At 47.7% G+C, this 14732-nt stretch overlaps 1 protein-coding gene across 6 annotated transcripts in view; it reads right to left on the reverse strand.

Annotated features, from left to right (window-relative positions):
• Positions 1-4666, reverse strand: part of Tnk2 (tyrosine kinase non receptor 2) — a 36906-nt gene extending 32240 nt beyond the window's left edge. For 4 of the 6 annotated variants that reach the window (XM_027412848.2, XM_027412847.2, XM_027412845.2 and 1 more), the window contains exon 1: positions 4466-4666. The gene's annotated coding sequence lies outside the window, so the exon portion shown is untranslated. Of the gene's footprint in view, positions 1-4456 lie in introns of all 6 variants that reach the window. The other 2 variants (XM_035444628.1, XM_027412839.2) reach the window with 1 other exon arrangement.
• Positions 4667-14732: the final 10066 nt, after the last annotated feature.

Here is a 14732-nt window from a genome sequence, read left to right on the forward strand (position 1 = left end):
AAGATAAGTAAAATCTAAAAAGAAAGAAAATAATGGGCTGCAATCCTGATCAAAATGAGAGCTAAAACACCTTAAGTTGAGAAGCTGGAGCATAGACACCAGGAAACATTTAGATGCTTACAATTGAGAGAGTGCCAGAAAGGAGACAGCCCCAGATAGCTGTGCCAAAGGCCCCCTCGAGGATCCATTGAGCACTGCTCTCTCGCATGTGGAGGCACTGACAGAGAAAGGACCACTCAAAGAATAAGAAGGGAACAGTACTGGCACACACCAGGAAAGTGCCTGCTCTCATCAGCATGAGTAATTAGAGTGTTTTTTCATTATTATTCAAAAGACTTTAAAAGATAAATCGAGTGTTTAAACAAACCAGTATCAACATAGTATGGGGTTTGTAACAACTGTTTCATAAGAGGGATAAGTGAAAGCAAATCATTTAAGGTTCTTATACTAATATCACTTGAAGGTAAACTATAATAAGTAAAAGAGGCATACTATGAATGCTACAGTCATACAAAAAAAAAAAAAAAAGCCATCTGTAAACATAGATTCATAAGTCCTTTTTGAACATAGAGTGTTACTCCATACACAGCCCAGGCTACCCTAGTCCTCTTGCCTCGAACTCCTGAGTGCTGGGGTTACCAGCATGCAACACTATGCCTGACTCTACAAAAGATCTTAACAAGCCAGGTGTGGTAGTACATACCTGTAACCCCAGCACTAGGAAAACTGAGGCAGCTGGAGCTACACAGCAAGTTCAAGGCCATTCTGGGTTGTAGATGCCCAACCTCAAAAACAACCACAACAAAAACCCACAGTAAACAAAAACCTTAGCAATTTACTTACACGTAGAAAACGTGTGCGTGTGTGTGTGTGTGTGTGTGTGTGTGTGTGTGTGTGTGTGTGTGTATTCTTTACATATGCAATTCACATTAACAAATCAAAACAGAAAACCCAACAATCATTCTGATTAAAACTCTCCCCAATAGGCCCACATGGGAAGTTTTCAAACTGATGCATTTTTGTACATAAAAAATATAACCTACAATTAACAACATGTTCAACAGTGAAATACTTAATGTTTTCCTCAGGGATCAGCACTGAGGTATCTACTCTTCCATACCACATGACACAGCCATTATGACCCCAAAGAAAAGGAAACAGACTACAAGCACAGGGGTCAGAAAGGAAAAACAAAACTGTCTTTGCTAGCTGATAACATGGAGACTACCAAGAAAGTAGACCCTCCAAAAAAGCTAAAAGCTGTTACAACTAAGTCAGTTTTGCGAGGTTTCAAGATTCAGGCTCCATCAATGGTCACCATGTGTAGTACCCATCGGGAGTTTCAGCACTGAGGCAGGACGGAAAACTGAAAGCCAATCTGAGTTCAAGTTCTGGATCCTACAGGTGGCAAAAGATAACCTAATCTAGACAGTTGTCTTTATCTTATGTGCACCAGATTGGTTCAAGGTCATCCTCAGCTACAGGGGGAGTTTGAAGTCTGGAATACATAAGATTCTGTCTAAAGATTACAAAAAGAAAAAAGTCTACCAAGATTGCTCACTGGGTAAAGGCACTTGTTGCCAAGCCTGACCACTTGAGTTAGATTCAGGGACCCACATCATAGGAAGAGAACACTGACTCCCAAGGGTTTTTCTCTGGGTTCCACACATATGAACATATACACATTAACTAAACAAATATAAATAAAATTAAATTAAAACAACAGCAAGGGGCTGAAGAGATGGCTCAGCAGTTAAGAGCAGTGGCGGCTCTCCAGAGGACCTAGGTTCAATTCCCAGCACCCACATGGCAGCTCACAACTGTCTTTAGTTCCAGTTCCAGATCTGACACACTCACACAGATATGCACGCTAAATGCCACCAAATATAAAATAAAAATAATTTTTTTAAAAAAGCAAAGAGGGGCCAGGCGGTGGTGGCGCACACCTTTAATCCCAGCACTCGGGAGGCAGAGGAAGGCGGATCTCTGTGAGTTCGAGACCAGCCTGGTCTACAAGAGCTAGTTCCAGGACAGCCTCCAAAGCCACAGAGAAACCCTGTCTTGAAAAACCAAAAAAAAAAAAAAAAAAAAAGCAAAGAGGATAATAAAGGAAGAAGGGGAGAAAGATGACTAAAATTCATGCCACAAACTATAAGAAACTATCTGCAAATTATGCATCTGATAAAACATTTATATTCTGAATATAATTCTTTAAAACAAAAAAAACCCCACTGAACAACAGATAGCTAATATGAATAGATACCCACCAAATGAGTTAATGAAGCGATGCCAACATTAGTCACTAAGGGAACACTAATTACAGCCATATCAGATACACCATAGACCTCCTAGACGTCTAAAGACACCACCATACAATGTATGGTGGGTTTATAAAATTGCTCAACCACTTTGAAAAGCAGCCTGTCTGGCAGGTTTGGGGTTTTCTTTGGGGATGAGGGGAGGTTGCTGTTTGTTTGCTGAGCTAGGGTCCTGCTGTGTTGCTAAGGCTGGCTTTTAGCTTCTTGGCGAAAGTAAGTTTCTTGCTTCAACATCCCAAGTAGCTGGGGCTACAGGTATATACCACCATGGCCAGCTATTTATTTTTAATATTATTTTCTCACTTGTTAAAAAAAAAAAACATTTTAAGCCGGGCATTGGTGGCGAACGCCTTTAATACCAGCACTCAGGAGGCAGAGGCAAGCGGATCTCTGTGAGTTCAAGGCCAGCCTGGTCTCCAGAGTGACACAGAGAAATCCTGTCTCGAAAAACAAACAAACAAACAAAAAGACATTTTAAATGAAATTTAACTGGTTTGTGGAAATGAAAATATGATAGCTATTAATGGGACTATGTGATGTCTAGAAGTCCCTTAAAGATTAAGTAAATGTTCACCTACAATATAATGCAAACATTCCAGTCCTAAAAAATTTACCTCGCAGAAATCAAAGCATATATCCACATAAAGACTAACACAATCATACAAAGATGCTGTATCTGTAATACTAAGTCTGAAACCTACCCATCACCAGGTACATGGATCTAAAGATGGAGCAATGACAGGGAATGAAATAATGATACATGTAACAACATGAGTGAGTTTTGAAATAATGATGCTGAGCCAAAGAAGCCATACTCTAAAAGGTCACTATTTGATTTCCATTCACACTAAACGATAGGTACTGTAAGTAAGCTCAGGTGGTTCTCCTGTTCATCCAAAAGTTCAGGAAAGTCGCTCTAAAGTAGGTGTGAAGATGTTTGCTATACATGCCAAGAGCAGAATTCTCTCCACTGAAGCCAGTCTGGTCACACCAGGAGCTCCTGGCACCATGGACACAGCAGCTAAACTTCCAGTGTCAGAATGTTAGACAGCAATCGTGACAGGCACGGGAGGAAGCTGACAGACAGGTTGGGCTTGCCTGAGCCGGCAAACCAGCTCCTTGGCCAGTCCTAGCCACCACCACAGGAGAACCCTCTCCTCTCCACCCAGTCTGGTTCAGAACGGGGGTATGGGAGTCACTTGACTCACAGGCACAAGGTAGGCTGGGGCAGACATTCCCAGCTAAGGGAACTCTGGATCAATCCCCATTGGTGGAGCAGAGATGCAAGAACTCTTGACAGGGGTGGGAAAGAAAGAGGCTATAAACTGCCAGCTAAGCCCACTATGGACCAGGAAGGAGCTGGTGGGTTCCTGTGTCAACAAGAAACCAAATGTAGACACTGACCCTGGCCCATGTAGTTTCCACCTCTAGGCTGTGCCAAGAAAGACTGGGTGGGAGGTATGAAAGGGCCTCAGTAGGATATCACAGCCTCCTATTTGCCACGGTCCTTCCACAGAGTGAGGTCAGGCCTGGGCCAAAGAGGGGGTAGCAGCCGCTGGTACACCCTCCTCTCGTTGCATTCAGAGAAGAAGACCTCACCAGTTGCTCTCTGCTCTTCTACCCATCCCTTGGCTTTGGGCCCATAGCATAATCAACCGTGACAAAACCGTGTGGCAGGCGCAGGTCAGGCTCGTGCCCAAGTCACTACTGACTGCCACCCTCACGTGACCCACAAGACTACAAGATAAGGCACTGATAATGCAATACTACCCACTTCTCTTTTCTGGAGGATGTGAGGCCACCAATGCAGACTGCACTACAGTCAGTTGTTGCACGGAGGCACACCAGCAGACAGGTAGAGGGGATGACTTCTTCCCTGCAACTTTAGCCCTGGGGCTACCCTACCCTCCCTTCCCTCTGCCACTCAAACAGTTCCACAGCCAGTCTAGACTTGAAAGAGGTGACTGACTACTACAGCAGCTGCGTGTGTGTGTGTGTGTGTGTGTGTGTGTGTGTGTGTGTGTGTGTGTGTGTGTTGGGGTGCTCCCCGGGTTGGTCAACCTGAGAGTAGAGTGCTGTTAGGAGTCCATTCTCCAGTGCTTCCAAACACATCAACTCCAGCTGAGAACAAAACTGACCTTTCTTACCTGAGTTTTCAGCTGCCCAAGGCAGACACTGCTTCGAGGATGCTCAGACTTGAGGTAGCAGAGAGGATCCTGCAGGCCAGTGCCTGCCCTCCGGCAATGGCTTCCAAAGGTCAGGTTCACAGCGCTCTTCTGCTCCCCAAACCCTTATACCCTCCTGCATTACTCTTGGCACTGGAGACTACTGATGCCAGCGAGGTAGCTTGCAGGTTACCACCTCCGCCGCCGTCTGCGCCTGCGGGTCCTGTGCCCCTCTTGGAATTCCTCTCGCCCTGGGGACCCTTTACCGTTCAGATACGTTTCCTGAACAGCCCACACAACCTGGCCCTCCTGCACCCCGGGCAGCCAATTTGCTTCCTGCACCCCCCGGCGACCCTCTCCTTCAGGCCCCCGGGGTCCCACAGGCCTGGCCCTCCCCAACAGCTCGAGTCTGTCCCCACTCGCGGGGGATGCTCCCAGGACCACCGCCTCCCTGCCCAGGTGCCCGCAGCTCTCCCAGCTGCGCTCGTCCGAACTTTCGAGCTCCTCCGTGTGCGGACAGGAGCCGTCTGCCAACTCGGCCAGCTCCTCCGGCTGCCGCAGAAGCCTGCGTGGGCTGCCCTCCCCGCGCTCCTGCACCCCGGCACGGGCCTCGCCGCGCTCCTGCACTGCGGGGCCGCCTCCCCCCTTCTCCTGCTGCTGCCTGCGGGGCCCCAGGCCCTCCTCCTGCGCCACTGGCCCGCCGGCCGAGCCCGTCCAGCGCGCCGGGCGCCTCCAGTCCGCGGCGTCGGGCGGCCCCCAAACCACCCCCAGGCTGGGCTCGTGACCGCGGCCGCCCCGCTCCTGCACCCCCAGCCCCACGCCGCCCTCCTCCTGCACCGCCGGACCCACCCCGCCCTGCTCCTCCACGCCGAGCTTCAGCCCGCGGAGAAGCTGCGGCCCCCAGCTGAGCCGCCCGACGCGCGCCGGCTGCTGCTCCGGCAGCGCGGGGCTCACTCCGCCACGCTCCTCCTGCGCCCCCCCGCCGGCGACCCCACAGCCCGCCGCGGCGCGCACACGCCTGCCCCCCAGAGGCCGCGCGCTCCCGCCCCTCCAGATGGTGCTGCCCTGCGCCCCCGCCCCGCGGCTTCCGCCTCGGCCCCGAGAGGGCTGAGGGCCCCCGCGCCCGCCCCCCGCCTCCCGCAGTCAACCTCGGCCACCCGGGCGCCGCGCCGCAGGTGCTGCGGCCCGCGAGCCGGCGGCCCTCCAGCCGGGTTCCCAGAGCCCGCGCGCGCGCGCCTGCGCCGCCCCGGGGGGTGGGGCCCACTGGAGTCGCTCCGCCCTCTTAAAGGGCCCTGGCTCTTTATTGCGCGCGAGCTCGCGCGCGCTCGCGCTCGCGCTCACACTCTCTCTTCTCCCTCTCCCTCTCCCTCTCCACTCTCCCTCTCCCTCTCCCTCTCTCCCTCTCCCACACACACTCACACACACCCACTCTCACACACACACTCTCACACACATACACCTCTCTCCTCCCTCTTTCTCTCTCTCCCTCTCTCCCTCTCCCTCTCTCCTCTCTCACATACACACTCTCTCACACAAACACACACTCTCTCATACACACATACCCGCTCTCTCTCAGACACACACACACACGATACTGAAAGAAAGGTGAAAATTTAGGATGAACAAAGTCAAGTGAGCGGAAGTCCTAGAATGAGCATCTGAACGGGGCGGCGGGGGAGAGGGGCGACACATTGAGACAGGGTCTCAGGATGCAACCCAAGCTCCTTGCCGCTGCCTCCTGAGTGTGTGGAATTCTAGTGGCGGTTCAGCTGCTGCGGATTTACTCTGTGGGGGTGAAAACTCACTTCTGCCTGTTCTCAATTGCTTCTGCTTTGATTTAGCAATCAGACAGGAAAAACGAAAAACAAAAAACAAAAAAACTGGACCCAAGCAATGCCATCACCTCCCCCCCCTTGGGTCCTCTCTTTCCTTGCAAGTGTATATAGCCCCTCTCTCCCCGGGAAGAGAAAATAGAGTGGGGCCGGGTGGTGGCACACACCTTCAATCCCCTCGGGAGGCCGAAACAGTGAGTTCCAGGCCAGCCTGGTCTACAGAGTGAGTAGCCAACCAAAATTCTTACACAGAGAAACCCTGTCTCGAAAAAACAACAACAAAACCATAGAGTGGAATTCAGTGACGGTGCAATGTGATCTAATCCAAATGGAAGCAGGCCTGAGCAGTAAGACCTAGAACCCACAGGCTCAGTGCCCCTGAGCCCCGTCGTTGTCCCCACCTCATCTATAAAGTGGGCATAATAAGACAATAAGGATGAAGGCCAACCATGAAGGTAGGAGTAGCAACTGTCCTTTGTGTGTGGGTTAGCCTTGACTTCCACTCCTTTCATAGCACCCTAAATGCTCCAGAAAAGCAGACCCTAAATGATTAAGATGTTGACAGATACTTTAGGTTTACAAACTCCACATCTGGTAACTTATCTCTGATAAAGTCCTTATTCTAGTCCTGTGTGTCACCTAACAAAAAGCATGCAAAATGCTGGGAGTTTTAACTTACAGAAAAGTTGTACATCTGACAAATAACAGGAGCTAACCCCAGGCAGTTAAGGTCAAATGTTCCATAGGGAGAGGAAAGGAAGAAAGAGTGGGAGGGAGGAAGAAACAAAGAAACAAAAGATAAAAACCCTGGATGAGGAGTTCTTCCTGTCCCTAACCAGACCAGGACCTGCCCCCCCTTTTTTTTCTTTTAATTTTTTTCTTATTTTTATATGCAATGGTGTTGTGTCTGCAAGTCTCTGTGAGGGAGTCAGATCCACTGGAACCTGAGTTACAGTTGTGAGCTGTCACGTGGGTGATGGGAATTGAACCCGGGTCCTCTGGAAGAACAGCCAATGCTCTTAACTGCTGAGCCATCTCTCCAGTTCCCTCTTATTCTTTTCTTGTAAAAGGTGGTGGTGCACCCCTTTCATCCCAGCACTCGGGAGGCAGAGGCAGGTGGATCTCTGTGAGTTTGAGACCAACTTGGTCTACAGGGAGAGTTCCAGGACAGCCAGGGCTATACAGATAAGCCCTATCCCCCAAAACATAAATAAATAAATAAATAAATAAATAAATAAATAATGATGATAGCAGCTCTTTTATGCACTTAATCGTTTTGTTTTTGTTTTTGTTTTTTGGGGGGTGATAGTTCCACTCATCTGATCAGAGGGTAAACATTTTAATAAGTTTGATTTTTCTCCCTATCAGCCCTTGACTCCTAAGTGCTGGGCTTTCAGGGAGTGGGCAGGTGGCCTTGGTCCTGCTTTGTACTTACTTGTCCAGCAGTGAGATCAAAGGCTATGACCAAGGAGGTAGATAGGTAGGACAACCAGAATTAGTTCTCAGAAGATGTTCTGATGAGTTCTCAGAACTCATCAGAAGATGAGTTCCACATAAGCGAGACAGGACCTAATCTGGATTTGGGTCATGGTGGCTTGCTCTGTGAGGTGAACAGAGAAACAAGCTGAATCATTTCCTTGCAGTTCATTTGGTAGAGACTCTTGCCCAGGAGCCAAGGGGTGAATAGTCTGTATCTCAGTTAGAGTCTTCCCTCTTGTTGCCTGGCCTCAGGGAAAAAAGGGATTCAATGTGTTTGGTAGGAGGCAGCAGAGAGTCTGTCCCCAACCTCCTCGTACTGTATGCCTCAGGAATGACAGTGGCTAAGATCTACAGAGCCTATGAGCACAGCCTTGCACTCTGCGTCATTCCCCTCGCACCCCACAGCCATGAGTGCACATCACCATTCTCAGTTTACAGTGATAGAACAGAGGCCTCGTGATTAAGTGACTTTTTTTCAGAATAACTCAGTTGACAGTAGTAAAGCCAGAAATCAAACCCAACTGTCTGATTTCATAGTCTGTTCTCTGAACCACTCAAGCAAAATAAAACAATGACAGTGCAGGAGCTATGCTGCAGGAAACATCGGGACTAACTGGATTTTTGTGGTCAAGAGATGCAAACAACTGATTTGGCCAAAATGCCCCTGCCAGTAAATCCAGCTCCTAATCAAACAGAGCAAGGGGTCAGCACAGCTCCATCCTGAAGGTCCTGATGACCTTCCGTAAGCTCACCCCCCCCTTCTCCCATCTCTCATCCAATCACCCACAAGAGCAAGATCTGTGCCCCTCACACAGTCCTGGTGCATGGTTACCTGGAGCTTCAGATCTGAGGGTACCAGAAGTTTCCTGCTTCCTCTGTCCTGCCCTGTCCTTCACCAGGGCATCTAGTGCTGGAACTGTACTGGGAGATTTCTGTTACCAGGGTAGCTGATGGCATAATGGAGGAAATGAGCTTCCGATTAGAAGCTGAAGGCTCAGGAGACCCAGGAGGTGCCCGACCCAGACTCTTCCCAGACCTGGAGCTTTAAGAGAGCTGCCTACAGCGGAGTGACTCTACAGGGAGAAGGGCTTGTCGGGTCTAGTTCAAAACAGAGTGTGCCAACCTGCTCCAGGGTTGGTGGTTCCCTGAAGAATCTCCACTGTGAACAAGACGGCAAAGCAGGGGTGGCAGACACATTGGCTCACACCTGCAGAAGACACTCAGCCAAGACTTGGAGGATGCTCTGGAATCATTGTACCAAGGTTTTGGTTTTTTGTCACCCCACCCCCTTATTTTTCTGACTAGAGCAAGGTTGTAAAACGACTGTTGCAGGCTGCCAGCAGGACCTGAATTAAATTCAGTGCTTTGGCTTTTTTTTTTTTAATCAAATGACAATAAAATAGAAAATACCGGGTTGAAGAGATGGCTCAGCAGTTAAGAGCACTGGGCGATCTTCCAGAGGACCCAGGTTCAATTCCCAGCCACCACAACTGTCTGTAACTCCAGTTCCAGAGGATCCAACACCCTCACACAGACAAACATACAGTCAAAACATCAATGCATGTAAAAACAAATCTTTTTAAAAATAGAAAATACCGGGTGCTGGAGAGGTGGCTCAGTGGTTAAGAGCAGTGGCTGCTCTTCCAGAGGACCCAGGTTCTATTCCCAGCACCCACATGGCAGCTCACACCTGTCTGTAACTCCAGTTAGTTCCAGGGGACCTGGCATCCTTACACCAATGCACATTAAATAAAGTATAAAAAAAGTAGAAAATACCAAAACAGAGCTCGTTTTGACTTTTTATTTAAAATACAAAATGTACAAAAATGGGCCCAGAGAAATCCAAAAGCTTTGTTCTTCTCAAGGGCATTCATATCAGGGTTCTGGAATGTAACCAGTTTCTGAGTCAGCCTTACTCAAGATGCTTCTTAATGAAGGGATTTACTAATCTTCCAGCATGCCTTTGGGATCCGAGGCTTATTTTTTGACTTCCTGACACTCTCCATTTCCCACCCCAGCAGAGTCTAAACTCCACCACAGCATGAATGTTTCTCCTATGCACACGCAGTTGGAATAATGCCTAACACAACACAGATGCCAAGAATGCTTGTGGGGTGGATGAGTGTGTAGCATAGGTAGTGAGCATATTGTTTTTATGACATTTTTGATTATATATATATATATATATATATATATGAATGTGTTCTGCATCTTAATGTAAAAACCTTTTTTTTTCTGTAGGTTACAAGGAAAAAATTTGGACAGCCATTGCCATGACACGAATAACCCTATGGTTATGCATGAAGGGAATGGTATATTAACTGGAGCAGCGATTCATAGCCACCTGGGCGTCATGTTGAGAGAGGCAGATTTGGATTCAGCAGGTTGGAAAGGGAATCTGAAGCCTGACATTTCCATCGATTTTTTTTCAGGTACTGGTCCATGGAAAACAATGTATTTTTATTTTTAATTGTTTTAGATTTATTTATTTTATGTGCCTCAGTGTTTTGTCTCTGTGTATGGATGTGTGCCACGTGTGTGCCTGGTGTCTGAGGAGGTCAGAAATGGGCACTGGATGCTCCAAAACTGAAGTTGTAGATGTCTTTGAACTGCCATGTTGGTGCTGGGAGCAACAAATACCCTTAACTACTGAGCCATCTCTCACGAAAAAATGTAAAGAATATTGTATATCCTATCATAATTAAATTGTGATCTCTGGCATAGAATTTAGCATCTCTGGGTTTCTTTTTTTTTTTTCTACAGGTATGTGTGAGTGAGTACACAAATTTACATACTTGGGGGTCAAAGGACAACATGCAGAATTGGTTCTCTCCCTCTGCCATGTGAATTCAGGAGTATATGGGTTCCTCAGGCTTTGTAACCTATACCTCCACTCCCAGAGCTTTCAACTCTATAGCTTTTAAGAGCTCCTCATGCAATTCCAGCATGTTACCAGAAATGGACAGTGCTTGCTGAAACTGGGTAGGGAGGCAGAGAGACCAGATATTTTGGCCTTTGTACCCTGTGCCTGGAACAAGTCTGAACAAGTCTTCTGTTATCAGAGTCAATGATTGGAGTCAAAGGATTTTGGAGTCAGGAAGGGGTCATTAGAAGAAGGTGAAGGACAGAATTCTGATGATTCCATGGGCACGAGAGTATCTGATAAGCCAGGCCAGACTCTCTCAGAACCAAGAACAGACGGTGCCCATACCTATCAGTAGGTCAGAGCTACTGGGAGCTACTTACTCAGCAGGCCCTGTTCACACGCCCCCGGGGAATTCAGTTTTCAAAACTATACTAGGGCATAGGAGGAGCAGTTTGCTGCCAGCTTCTCCCACATGCCTGCCTCCTCTGCCTAGCTGGAGTAAGAGCCAGAAATGTCCAAAGATTTTAAACCCTGAGGTCAACATGGGCTGTATTCCTAAAGGAAATACCAAGGAGTCCTGAGATCTGACGCCCCCTGCTGGGCAACTAGAGTTAGGATAGTGCTCCACCAACTGTCCAGTTGTGGTCCAGCAGGGTCAGGTGTTATCATGATCAAGCAGGTGGGGATGTAGCCGAATTGCTTGCCTAACACACAGTCGCACTGAGTAAACTGGGTGTGGTGAGCCCTGCCTGGAATCCTAGCACTTGAAAGGTAAAGGCAGGAAGATAAATTTAAGGTCATCCTCTGCCAACCTGGACTGCAAGAAACACCGTTTCAAACAGCAAAACTACATGATCAAAAACAAAACAACAAAGAAACTTCTGGGAAGTCAAGACTAATGAGACCCCACTGTTCTGCGTGGCCGTAGTGGGGTATTTTTATTTTCACCCGTGTACCTTTCTTCAGCGCCTCTGTTAAAATGGAGACACCACACAATCCTTGCCTGTGTTTCTCCTGCTGTCACAACGGTGCCCATCCCAGGCCAGTCCATTCTTACAGTTGCTTTTGGATTCCCTCTAGTTTAGAAAGCTTGTTTCCACTCTGCCACCCTACTACCTATGAGGTATTTAGGCTCACATATGTAGCTCTTCCTGCCCCCCTGGCAACCTCCTGGTAACAATGTTCAGCTGACTGCAGGGCATTTCTATTTGGTCAGGTGGATCTGAGGAGTTAGCAACATCCCGAATGCAAATCCAGCATCTCACCCCACCTCAAAGCTCTCTCACTGACCCAGAAAACAGATTCTGTTTCTGTTTGTTTGTTTTTGAGACAGGGTCACAGTGTGTAGTCAGGCTGACCTGGAATTCACAGCCATCAGCCTGCCTCCTCTGCCTTACAAGTGCTGGGACTAAAGGCGTGCGCCTCGGCTGCCTGCCTCAGACTCTGGTTTTCTGCAGCTTCTTTTAGCCAATTCTTCCTTCAGCACCACAGCAGTGCCTGAGTTCACAGGCTTTCATCCCCTTGCTTCACTTCACCATTTTCAGGACACCTAAAGAGAACCCGTGTCCCACCCAAGTCCCGGCTTTCCCCAGGCAGTCTTCATTCAAAGCCACACACCTTTGACATGCCAGATGTGGTGTGGGGAAGACGCTTTCACCAGGCCAGCCAGCGTGTTTCTCAGATCCTCTCTCAGAGGGATGTTAGGATTAGAAGAGATAATACTGCCACATCTACACCCCTGATTGGTGTCATTACTGTGAGCGTTCTCCAGATGACCTTGCTGACTTCAGACTCTGCCTCCTCAGTAATAGCTGGTTAATCTTCCTAAAACCTCAATTTCATCACATCCCCTCTTACTTAACGACTTCATGGCTCCTCCCTGGTAATCCCTCTGGGTTTGGTAAACCACAGCAGGGTAAGACCTATGGGGATTGATTCATCACGGCAACACAGTGGGAAATTAAGTACCCAGGGGTCAACAGTGTGAAAATAGAAGCCAACACAGGTCTGTGAGTTACCACTCTTGGAAATCGGGCTTCCAGAAGACAAGGTGATCAGTGTGTCAGAAATCAGGGCGGTGGACAGCAAAAGTGAGGGTGCTGACCTACGGTGTCTACGAGAACAGGCATGTCCCTAATAAGACAGCAGGTTCCTGGAATGCCACTTTAGTCACCCAAGACGACTTAGTATTAGTGGCTTCACGTGGTCCGGTGGTAAGACCAAGAGGAATACTAACAGGGGCAATCAGGACAGATGCTCAAGTTTGGGAGGCTGTCTGCAGGGTAAACAGATTGATACAGGTCCCAAGAGGCACCTCTAGGTTATTGAATGAAGAGGAAAAGATTACAAATGTATCCTGTGTTTGTCTGCTTATTGGTTGATTACTAATTGTTTATTGAAAGCAGTGGAAGGGTCCACAATGCCCAAGTAAATCATTTCTGAGGTTTCCTGCTGTGGAACAATCCCTTTGTACACTGTGAAGGTTTGTCACTCGGAATGGTTTAGTAAGGGGTTACATGGTCAATAGCTAGGTGGTCAATATATATATAATATATATATATATATATATATATTAAAAAAAGAATTTCCATGATTATGGTATCGCTTCACAGCAATAGAAACCCTAACTAAGCCAGTCATTAAATCAGTCTCTTTCAGGCTGAGGGAAGAAGCTACTTCACAGGTAGAGCTAGCACACTCAAGGAATTGGTTCTGAGTGAACCAAGCCTCCCAGTTGGCACATGTTCTTGCTGGTGAGACTCAGGCCTCCTGGCAGCATTTCCAAGTATGTCTAAGAGCAAGCTGGGAATTCTGCTGCCCAGTCAGTCATTCGTTAATCAAAGACAAGGCTGGGCCCTGCAACCTCATAGAGGTCTCAGCTCACCCCTAGGTAGTCATAGGAGCATGAATACAAGCACAATGCTATAGAATGCAGGTGACCCAAAGATAAGCAAGTCATGAAGGCTCCATTGTGACCATGCTGTGGATGTAGTTCATTCTCACAGGGAAACAGCCCAACCCCATGGACTAGCTTCAGGCTATATGGCAAAAGCTATACTAGGCACAGTCTCCCTTCTATGTATTCAAGTTTTCTTGTCTGGTGTAACAGGCCCCAGACCTTAGTACAACTAACTCCATGTCGGAGGTACCATTCACCTCCTGCCAAAACTAAAACAAAGACCTAATTCATCAAAGTCCATATAGTTCTGGGAAAGTCTCTAATGTACTAACCTTGCTTTTTAGCTTCCGTAGTTCTGCTTCTGGTCAACTGTTCTTGTTAACTGAAGTATGTCAACCCAGAACATGGTTTTTGTACTTAAAAGCTCAGAGCCATACTGGGATCCCTAACACCCACTGTCGGTGCCAGGCATCTAATAAAGACTTGAAGCTGTTGGGTTAAATCCATGTCAGAGCATGCTTCTCTGGTGAATACCACACAACATCACAACATCTAGCATTGCTTTATTTATTTATTTATTTATTTATTTTCATTTATGTATTTAAGACAGGATCTCTCTCTCTTTGTAGTGCTAGCTCTCCTGGAACTCACTATGTAGATCAGGCTATCAGGCTGGTCTTGAACTCACCAAGAACCTGGAATTAAAAGCATGTTAGACCAAGCCCAACTTTTTAGCATCACTTTACAGATTTGTTTTTGTGTGTGTGTGTGTGTGTGTGTGTGTGTGTGTGTGTGTGTGTGTGTGTGTGTTTGTCTATATCCCCTGGAACTGGAGTTAACAGGTGGTTGTGAGCTGCCTGGCATGGGCTGCTGGAAGCTAAACTCTGGTCCTCTGCAAGAGCAATGAGCACTCTTGAGCCATCTCTCCAGGCCCTGACTGTCTTATATTTTAATTATTTTTTAGAATACATGGAGTGTGTTCCAAAAAGCAACCAGCAAACAGATTCCCATACCAATCTTCAGCCCATTGGCTTCCAGAGGCCAGGCACTGAGACACCAAAATCCCTTCTTGGCACTAGTAGTGAGATGACTTTTCTTTTTACGATAAAAAAAGAAGCTAAGCCATATTGCACAGGAGTACCAGAAACTGCCTCAATAGACCACAGAGTCACA

This window comes from Cricetulus griseus, chromosome 4, assembly GCF_003668045.3.
Source record: "Cricetulus griseus strain 17A/GY chromosome 4, alternate assembly CriGri-PICRH-1.0, whole genome shotgun sequence".
In the NCBI taxonomy this organism is placed as follows: domain Eukaryota; kingdom Metazoa; phylum Chordata; class Mammalia; order Rodentia; family Cricetidae; genus Cricetulus; species Cricetulus griseus.